Source organism: Mirounga angustirostris, unplaced genomic scaffold (genome assembly GCF_029215605.1).
Source record: "Mirounga angustirostris isolate CCGP_5_RB_7025 unplaced genomic scaffold, mMirAng1.0.hap1 SCAF_8, whole genome shotgun sequence".
Taxonomy (NCBI): domain Eukaryota; kingdom Metazoa; phylum Chordata; class Mammalia; order Carnivora; family Phocidae; genus Mirounga; species Mirounga angustirostris.
The window spans coordinates 15,113,000-15,124,180 of NW_026991716.1; the positions used below are offsets into that span (position 1 = coordinate 15,113,000).

An 11,181-nucleotide genomic window follows, 5' to 3' on the forward strand; every position below is an offset into this window, starting at 1 on the left:
TAGGACATACTAATACTACAAATTATATGTTGTTTATTCAGACTTAACTGGCATTTTTTATTTTTGGTTGCCAACTCTGGCAAATGTATATAGCAGCAAAGAACCATTGTTTCTGACCATTGTTTTGGTCTACCATGATGACTGAAAAGAGAAATGGCAACTAAGCAGTCCTAAGGAGATACAGGGTTTTCTGCAGTGCAGTATCCACCCTCGCATATGGGAATTACATGGACAAAATTGACAGCTGGAACTATTTGTAATGCTAACTGCCCTCCCCCCTTACCCAGCACTCAGGACAGCTCAACCAACAATACAAGTTCATCTCAAGAATAATACTTAATCTTTGCACTTACCTGGACCTGAAGAATAGTAACAAAGACACAAATAAATCTCTCACAAACCCATCTTAACTTTGACTTGACTATAAGTCAATCTGGGCAGTAACAGCTTGCTTGTGGAAGATTGAGTAAGTCGTAGGTCCTAAAAAAGAAAATATTTCTTTTAGGTGAAGCCATATAAAGTTGCCATTTTATAAATAAAGAGGCTGGAATACCAGCGATTTTATATGTTTAAACCTGATATAAGGACCTGCTCTGGAGAATCAAAGCAAATGCTTCCCTCTGAAATAGATTTGCCTCAAGAAACAGTAGGAAAAGAAAATTCAATGATTCTGACTGTGTTATTAAAGTGCCTTAAACGAATTTGCATATATGAATCCAAAATAGGTAGTCATGAAGTTCTAAAATCAGAGCGGTAGAAAGAAGAGATGAAAAACACAAGTGTCTAATGAAAGCCATGATGTATACAATGAATAGTAGATTGGATACTGAAAATATAAAATTTCTGAAGTAGAAGAGAAACTCAAGAATTTTTCCTGAAATTGAGGCAGGAAGTCTAGAGATAAAAATGAGAAAGAGAGAGAGAAGAAGGAAAGGTGAGGAATGCAGAACATAATTAGGGCTCACATTTATGTAGAATGGACTTTCAGAGAAATAGTGCTGTTGATGAGCCCAGAGCAATAATTAAGAAAGAAGAAAATTGTCCTGAACACTGCAGCCTACAAATGAGAAGGGCTCATCGTGTACTGATGAGTAAAGACTCCCTGCAGATATTTTATGCACAAAGGTGATGGGAGATGAGCTTGGGTCTCTGTCAGCTAGTCCAGTGAACTGAATGAGAAACCAAAATGGAGAACCGGAAAATGTATAGGTTATGGGAAACAAGAAATGTGCATGACCATGGAAACTAATTAATAGAGATACTTCTAGCATAAATGTGCACATACAGCATAATAAAATTATCAGAAGTTTTTTTTTTTAAAGATGTTATTTATTTATTTGAGAGAGAGAGAGAGCACAAGCTGGGGGGTGGAGGGTGGAGGAGCAGAGGCAGAGGGACAAGCAGACTCCCTGCTAAGTGTGGAGCCTCAGTGGGGCTCGATCCCAGGACCCTGAGATCATGACCTGAGCTGAAGGCAGACGCTTAACCAGCTGAGCCACCCAAGGCACCCCCAGAAGTTCTTGGCAGGAAAACCATATAATATTAAAACATTCATCATGAAATAACTAATTGAATAGTAATGACATAATAAAATGTGATCACTAATAAAACATAAACAGGCTATATACAAAAATAAAGTAAAAAAACCCCTACAAAAATAAAGTACAAGAAGAAAAGAGAGCGAGAATAGTCCATTTGGTAATAAACCAAACAGAAATAATCGTGGGGGTGGGTGGGAACATGTTATAAAGTAAATGGTTTTAACCGCCACAGTAGGTCTCTCAAATTAGAGGCGACAAAATGCAGAATCCAATTGTGGAGCTCCTAAGCTATAGGCCTTAAGTAAAGGGACATGGCCAAGTCAAAAATAAAAGTAACAGACAACAACTTTTAGGTAAACACAATCAAAAGAAATATATGTATGTAGAGATACACATATTGAGAAAGATACATACCAAGTACTAATAGTGGTTATCTCAAGGTGTAGATTAATGTGAGCTTTTTTCCCCAATGTTTTCTTCTTTCTACTTACCGATATTTGCTATTTTTTTCCCCACCGTGGTATGTTTTGCTTTTGTCACTCAGAAAATTATGGTTACTTTTACCTAAAATAATGAGTTCAAATGGTAAGAATAAACCAGGCACAAAATTGCTACATTCATAAGGTGTTATTCTTTTTAATATAGAAATAGGGCTTTGAAATCAATCAGAAAAAAGGCAAATGACTCCTCAGAAATTTGGACAAAGGACATGTGTAGTTTAAAGAAGAAATGCAAATGTTCAGTGACTCTGTATGTTATGATTCTGGTTTTCAAACACACACATATGCATAGTTAAAAGCCTTGAAAGGAATATTTCAACATGCTCACAATACTTTTTATTGCCCTCTTTGTATCTGTCTGCGTTCTCTGGAAATGAGCACATGTTGTGAGTGTTAAATAAAATAAAATAAATAAAAAAATAGAAGAATGAGAAAGAAAATGATCTCTCTTAAAAGAGAAGAAAAACAATAAATAGGGGCCACACGTCCTAAAATTGAGAGTTAAGTTTGCGGAATTCGAAAGAACATGTTCAAAGCTAAAGGAAAGATTAGATCTAGGATCATTCCCATCCCCTCGGAATGTTCGTTTGCCTTTCCCGTCTCAGCCAAACAGGAACCTGGCCCAGTCTACTGGTGGTACAATCACAGTAGGAGGACTGGAATTAGAAGCCAGATGTGCCAACTCTCAAACTTGAGCAGAATATATCAGCTCATGTTATCTGGAACAATCTCTAGGGAAGCACACTTTTAATTTTTGGTTGCCAGCCGACCCTTTCCTGAGAGGCACTATTCTTGGAGCTTTAAAGTGGTCATCTGTTTTGTGTCTGTCTTTGAAGACAAAGCCAGAGGGCTGACTCAAGTTCCCATGATCCACACACCAGGGAGAACACAGTAGCCATTGAAAGAGATCTTGTCCCTATCAAACAGTTGCTCTTGGGGGCTGTCTTTTAGGAGTGAAAGACCCTGAGTACTTCTCTGTGTGTATGTGCGGCTTGCCTTTCTGCGAAGGAAGTGGCATTCTGTCTCGAAACCCACTACCAGGAAGTCCAAGGTCAGATTAAGACATTTTTCTATTTTTATAAATACCTAATTGATGGCCTCAAATCTAGAGCTATGTATCTGTCTCTCCCCAAAAGATTTACCAGCACAGATGGCAAATAAACCAAAGATAGATGTAATCTTGATTCCAAAGAAAGGAGTGTGATTTCTCGAGCTACTTCCACCTCTGATGTAGGCATCACCAGAACCAATTCTGCATTCCTCACAAACTCCTACAGATCCTTCAGGTGGAGGAGGGATGTGAGCAAAAATCATGCACAGATTCTTTAATAAAACATAGACACGTTTTTCTATTTCTGTGTAAAATCTGAATATACAACAAGGATACTTATTTGTGATCAAATGCTGACACTCTACCCTAGGCAATTCTCAACTTGCGTTCAGAAGTCCAGAAGGACACCACACCAGAACAGGAGACCAGCAGTCAGCTAGTGGGCAGGGTGGGGCTCAGCTACAGGAATGGAATTCCAGGCTTCAGAGAGAGCTTTTGAGCATTTCTACGAAGCAAGTAATAGAGCAAAAATAGAAATGAGTCACTTACCTTTATGTGGCATATTACAATTTATAAAGTGTTTCACATTTGTCTTCTTTCAGCTTCACAATTTCTCATGAAAAAAGCTGAACTGGGAGCCATCATTTCTAATTCGCAGATCTGGATTTACTCAGAGAGGTTAAGTGACTTGCCCAAGGTCACACAGGTAGTAAATGTTGGAATTCCAATTTATTTCTACTACATAAGAGTTATTCTCTTGCTAATTTCTGGTATCTCTCTAGCTGGATTGTACTGAAATAATTATACATTAGAACTTCATTCCTTTGGCTGGAGCCTGTGCTACTTAAATTTTTCTACAGATGCCTGTCTGAAGGCAGGGGGACATGAGATCAGATAACAGGGAAATGAATGGCTTTTGTTCAAATAGCCTATCACAATAATAATATTTCCTTGCAGTCTTGTGTTTTGTCTTTGCAATTCTTGGTACTTTGCAATCCGAATTTGTATAGCCATGTTTGTTTTCATATAAAATGTTTAAAATGCTGTACCATTAATAGTTACATTCGAGAAGATGGACCATCAGATGTTTCCTGAGATTTTGCATATGCTGGCCGACCAAATAGACTGCCAGGATTAAAGCTACCCTGATGTGAGAAGCCCAGGCATTGTTTCTTGTTAAAATTCAGTTACTATTTTTGATACTTTTTGATACATTTTGATAAAAGGAGGAGATGGTAAGTGATTGCAGTAGTTTGTTTCTAAGACAGGTTTTGAGGGGTTAAATCAGGTGGGTGAAACTGACACAGTTTGCTCTGGAGGACAGGAGGGAAGGTGAGAGATAGGGTTTGGGGAAGGTTAAGAGAACAGATTGGGTCAGCTGGAGGCATGGAAACAAATGTTGCCTTTTTACAATTTTATCTAAAGCCAACCCTGTTTATGTTTCTGTTAAGCATGACTCAAGAGAAAGGCATTTAAATACTGTGATTAATGTGAAAATGAGTTTACTGATAAGTTTAAGAAAAATGAAAAAAATGAAATCACGTCCTCAAGCACTTAAAAGAAATTCTAATTCAGGATAGGTAGAAACAGTGTGCTGTATTATCTGTAGCAACCGGTGTGAGAGACAAGGCATATATATATATTTCATTTACACTGTAAATGTTCTCTTGACTTAGACTGGTCATGGAAACATATTTGAAATAATCATGGCAGCAAAAACAAAGAATCAGACTAGACTTCTACCATGTAAAGGCTATTTTAAAAATTACAATCTCAGTATCACTCAGAAACCTACAGGAAATTTTACTGCAGTTAATTTTTGGGTTTTATTTTTCTTGTTGGCACTATACTACAGGATTAGAATATGATAACATTATTTTATAATTACATATGGCTTTTCATAATTGGCTTTTAAAAGTACTAAAAATATTATCCTTTTGGAAGGTGAACATAACTCATCTATTTTTCCCCCCTGGCAACAGTGATCTGGGGCAAGAATAATGCCACGGTTGTAACAAAACGTTGTTCCGTTGCTCTGCAGAAATCACCTCTCCTCTTTTTTTTTTTTTTAAAGATTTTATTTATTTATTTGACAGAGAGAGAGACAGCAAGAGAGGGAACACAAGTAGGGGGAGAGGGAGAGGGAGAAGTAGGCTTCCCGCCGAGCAGGGAGCCTGATGCAGGGCTCGATCCCAGGACCCTGGGATCATGACCTGAGCCGAAGGCAGATGCTTAACAACTGAGCCACCAGGCGCCCCTCACCTCTCCTCTTTAACTGCTCCCATTGACCTGGGAGTCCCCAGGACAGTGACAGCCCCTTAAATGGAATTCTGAGGAACCATCTCACGATGTGTCTGGTTCATGAGGTGTGAGACAGAACACAGTTGTTCCCCACCTGGCACCCTCTGGTTCCCTCATTGCCTGCTAGTTTCCTACCAATGACAACAATGGCACCCATGTCACAGATGCCAGTCAAGGTCCCCCTGGGCTATTGCTGTCTTCCGAAGGTGTCCCCCTAAACCTGAAGTTGCCATTTCCCAAGAGTGCTGAATGCCTGACACCAGAGGCCACGCATGGCCATAGCTGGTCCTTGCTGTCTTGTTTCTGCACCATCTCTGGTTCCAATCCTGCTGATAACTAGTCCCTTCTGTTTTTTTCTTTTTTAAAAAAATTTTCTTTTCTTCTTCTTATTAGTTTTAGAGAGAGAGCGAGAGAGCCCTTGTGTGTATGAGCAGTGGGGGAAGGGGAGAGGGAGAGAGAGAATCTCAAGCAGACTCCCCAGTCAGCATGCCGCTCACTGGGGGGCTCGATCTCACGACCCTGAGACCATGACTTGAGCTGAAATCAAGAGTCGGACGCTTAACTGACTGAGCCACCCAGGTGCCCCATGATCAATTAATTTAAAAATAGCTTTAATTCAAACCCAAGTTGTAACTTTTCATTCACTACTGATTGACTGAATTAAATGTATATTGTTAATTTACAGGTGTGTGTTTGTATGTGCACACATTTAAAAAAAATTTCCTTAAGAGACTCTTAATCATAGGAAACAAACTGAGGGTTGCTGGAGGGGGGTGGAGGGATGGGGTAACTGGGGGATGGGCATTAAGGAGGGCACGTGATGTGATGAGCACTGGGTGTTATATAAGACTGATGAATCACTGACCTCTATCTCTGAAACCAATAATACATTATATGTTAATTAATTGAATTTAAATTAAAAAAAATTCCAAATCCTTTCATGAGTTGATTTAATCAAATCCGTCTCCAGTGAACTCATGCAGCTAACAAATCCCTGTTATGGTCACAATGGCAATAATTGCAGAGACTGTCTTATGTAGCGTGCTTAATAGTGATCATTCTATGTTTATGCTACAGATTCATGCCACATTTTCTTTTTTTTTTTTTAAAGATTTTATTTATTTATTTGACAGAAAGAGACACAGTGAGAGAGGAACACAAGCAGGGGGAGTGGAAGAGGGAGAAGCAGGCTTCCCGCCGAGCAGGGAGCCCGATGTGGGGCTCGATCCCAGGACGCGGGGATCATGACCTGAGCCGAAGGCAGGCGTTTAACGACTGAGCCACCCAGGTGCCCCCATGCCACATTTTCTTTTAAAGACTTTATTTATTTGAAAGAGAGCGTGCACGAGCAGGGGGCAGGCTCCCCACTGAGCAGGGAGCCTGAAGTGGGGCTTGATCCCATGGGATCATGGGATCATGACCTGAGCTGAAGGCAGCTGCTTAACCAACTGAGCCATCCAGGTGCCCCTCATACCCCATTTTCCAAAGTCCATTCAACAATCACTTGGCAAGAGCCAGCTAGGTTCCAGGCTGGGTTGTCGGACACCTTGAGCGAGTTACCATACGCAGTGCAGAATCTGTGCCGCTTGGACACCTGCAGTTCAAGCAGAATCCCCCCAAATTCCGTAGATTGTTTGCCATTGTCAGGATGCAGGAGGCCAGCTCAGCCTCAAATTATTTCTCAGATCATTTGCCTTGAGTAGTTAAAAGGTTAACATTTCCTTACATCGAATTTGGAAAGCATCTTTTCCTTTGATTTCCTCGGGTGTGAAATAGTTTACTACTAGTCTCTGTCTTCTAGTCTCCCTGCTGTGGTTCTGAGCTCAGGCAGATATTTGTAAAGCACTTTGTTCTCAGGAGAAAGGTCACATTTAGAAAGGTAAGTATAATCCACATGACTGCATTGGGGACAAATATTGTCACTGGCCAAGCCCCTGCCTTCACCTTCCATGCACCCACAGCATACGTAATAAAGAGAAACTCACTTTTCAAGCTCAAGTACAAAAGAATAAAGCAACTGTTGTGCCTGAGGGCTTCTTGGAAGGTGTGTGAAATAAAGCAGAAAGCAGTGATTAGTCTTCCACATTGTTTGAAAAGTCATCAGACCACAATATTCATGAGAGTCTGCAAATTGGCATTGGCCTTATGCAGGCTTACAAATTATGCTCATGATTTTCTGTATGCTGCCTTTGTAAATGTTTTTCCTTTTCCTGCTCTCGTGAACTGGAGATGAAAAGAATCAATAAGACAACTGTTTGATCTTTGGATTTTAATGAACGGCAATCACAAGGTCATCATATTGCTAAATCATTAATTGCTTTTGAGAATTCAACAAATTTGTATTATAAACTGTATTTTGATTATCATTAGTTGAATAGGTTTCTGAGACACCGAGAGAAATAAGACAGTGAATGATTTTATGAAGTAGATGTCAACTGAATAATTTAACGACTTCAATTATCTTAATAGCCAACCAATATTAACTGCAGCGTGATAAATGGTTTTTCAACTTATTATAACTTTAAACCGATGCACAATGACTCGCATTGTGTTTGGCACATAGAATGTGTTCAACAAATGCTAACTCTTCAGGGTTTTTTTTTGTTTTATTTAAATTACAGCTAGTTAACATACAGTGTAATATTAGTTTCAGGTGTGCAATACAGCGATTCATCACTTCCCTACATTACCCCGTGCTCATCACAAGTGCCCTCCTGAATCTCCTTCACCTGTTTCACCCATCCCTCTACCCTCTTCCCTCTGGTAACCATCTCTTTCTTCTCTATAGTTAAGAATCTGTTTCTTGGTTTGCCTCTCTCTTTTTTTCCCCCATGATCATTTGTTTTGTCTCTTAAATTCCACCTATGAGTGAAATTATATGGTATTTGTCTTTCTCTGACTGACTTATTTCACTTAGCATAAATCTCTAGCTCCACCCATGTTGTTGCAAATGGCAAGATTTCATTCGTTTTCATGGCTGAGTAATATTCCTCTGTGTGTGTGTGTGTGTGTGTCTTTATCCATTCATCAATTGATGGACATTTGGGCTCTTTCCATAATTTGATAATGCTGTTGATAATGCTGCTATAAAGGTCAAGGTGCATGTATCCTTTTGAATTAGACTTTTGTAGTCTTTTTTTTTTTTTTCTAAAAAACTGGTACCATGAGCTCCCTGAGTGGCCTTTATTTTTTTGTTTACCATTTTACCCCCAGTATTGATACCAGCACGGTTTCTGACAGGTAGGTGGTGCATATTTGCAGACTGAGTGAGCCTATCACAGAGAGCTAAATAGGCATTCGAATTTTTTCTTAGCACAGCTTACAGTGAAGATCTAATACATAAGGTAAAACACAAGAAACCAAAATATATTAAATTTCTTTTAGTTCTGAGCCATCTGGGTTGTTTTGTTTTGGTTTTTTTTTTGGCCCATTATTTATATCTACGGTTGCTGTTGATATTTCTTCTCATCTTAATGTTAATGATATAAAGCTAAATTCTCTTTAAAATGAACACCAACAAAGGCATATTTTTAACAACTTTATTGAGGTATAATTTATATTCCATGCTTCACCCATTTATAGTATAACTAACTCAATGGCTTCGAGTGTATTTAGGGCATTATGTAATGCCATCATCACAATAAATTGTAATACACTGTCATCACTGCAAAAAGAAATCCCACACTTCTTAACCTGTCACCCTCAAGCCTTCCTGCCCATCTCCCTCAACTCTATGCATCCATGAATCTACTTTATGTATCTATAGATTTGCCTATTCCGGACATTTCATATAAGTGAAATCATTCAGTATATGGACTTCTGTGCCTGACTTCTTTTACTTAGCATAATGTTTTCAAGGCTTATCCAAGTAGTAGCAGGGTGGGGGGAGGCAGAGGGAGAGGGAGAAAAAATCATGAAGAAAGTCATAAAAGTTTGTTTTTATTCCTTTTTATTGCTGAATATGAATATGCCACATTTTGTTCATCCATTCATCAATTGCTGGACATTTGGATTGTTTTTGCTTTTTGGCAAATATGGATAATGCTGCTACGAATATTAGTGGATAAGTGTTGTGTGGACATATGTTTACTTTCTCACCTAGAGACAGAAGGGATTATTTATAAATCCCCCAAAACAAAACAAATTCCAATTCCATTTATTTACCAGAGGAAATAGTGAGAGAATTTTAAGCGCAGTGGAATGAACATTGACTAGGAGTGTGTTCGGAGAGCAGAGCAACCTCCTGATGCAGGCACTCGCTAGCCATGTGACCCTGAGCGAAGGACTTCCCCTCTGTGTTCTTATACAGAAGGTGATTGGGCCCCATCTCAAAGGTCAGCTTGCAATGCAGGCATTCAAAAAATCTAATGTAACAGTGGCCACAGGTGAGTCTGAGTTAAAATTTCAGCCTAAATCCGAAAGTACCTCAAGGTCAAGAAAATTTTTTAAAAATCTCTTTAATATGAAGATCAACATACAAATAAAAATACTCCCTCAGTTGCTATTAGGAATAATTAAAAGTTGTGTCAGAAATAAAGAAAAAAATTATATTCTTGTCATCTTTATAAAGAACTGATGAATGATTACAAAATAAGGAACCATATAAATATCTTTGCATACAAAGCAAATAGGGTGGCTTGTTAAAGACTCTTCCACTTGCTACGGAAGATAACAATTAGATTTGCAAACCTTTCTTTTTTTAATCTAAGGAAAATCTTTACAAAGAAAAGAAAGAACACTTCATGAATGCAATTGAAGATGTAGCAACTGCCTCTAAAGAGGGAACTATTCAAGAAGAGTCTTATGTTTTCATGAGGAAATGTCAAAAATTAAAAAATATCCACGTGCAATATTCCTTTGCTCATAGTATCTAGTGACCATATCCCTGGCCAAGGCAAAAAGTGGCAAGACGTATGAGCTATCCACATGTTTTTTATTTTTTTTTCTTTTTAAAGATCTTATTTATTTATTTGACAGAAAGAGAGCATGAGAGTAAGCAGGGGGAGCAGCAGGGGGAGTGGAAGAGGGAGAAGCAGACTCCCTGCTGAGCATGGACCCCCCCCAATGTGGGACTTGATCCCAGGACCCTGAGATCACGACCGAGCTGAGGCAGACTCTTAACCGACTGAGCCACCCGGTGCCCCACATGTTTCTTATATTTTCCCAACATTTCCCCGTCGAAGCTGTCTTTGCCCAGGGATTCCCTTACCCTTACTGTTCTTCAATTTCACGGAAATATTTTTCAATTTCTTATTAAAATATAGATAAATAAAGATGTAATAGAACATATAGGTACTAGAAAGAGAAGGTGGAAAGAATGGGTAGATTCCTGTTTTAAAAGAAAAGTGCTTAGTTTGTGGCATAAATTAATGTACTCATGCCTGAAACACCTTTTTGTACATATGCCTTTTCCTTTCCTGCACTCAGAAATCTTCTATCTTTGGGGGGGGGGCGTGGGGAGTGGTTCTCTTGTGCCATATAGGTTCCAGGCATTGCCAAGGGGATAGCTTGCTTACAACTCTAGTAAGAAGACACTGAAACATTCTCAATGTTGCATTTATCAATGACTCAATGCTTCCCCCCCCACACACACATAAATACAGACTTTAAATAAATCCTGTTGTACTGACCAAAGGAAAACCTAGAAATAACAATGAATATCTGACAATATATTTTACATGTTAGGAGGTAAAAATTAATGCAACTGACAAGAAAAAAATCATGAAGAAAGTCGTAAAAAGTTTGTTTTTAAACTCTGAAATCCAATTAATGTGGTCAACATTAAAGT

The 11,181-nt window shown here is 38.9% G+C and overlaps 1 long non-coding RNA gene across 3 annotated transcripts in view; it reads right to left on the minus strand.

Moving 5' to 3' along the window:
* LOC135365533 (uncharacterized) overlaps positions 1–4,090 on the minus strand; it is a 38,912-nt gene extending 34,822 nt beyond the window's left edge. For all 3 annotated transcript variants that reach the window (XR_010413492.1, XR_010413493.1, XR_010413491.1), the window contains exons 1-3: positions 3,642–4,090; positions 2,033–2,105; positions 354–480 (exon numbers count right to left, since the gene is read on the minus strand). This is a non-coding gene — a long non-coding RNA (uncharacterized LOC135365533). The remainder of the gene's footprint in view (positions 1–353; positions 481–2,032; positions 2,106–3,641) is intronic.
* Between the last annotated feature and the right edge of the window lie 7,091 nt (positions 4,091–11,181).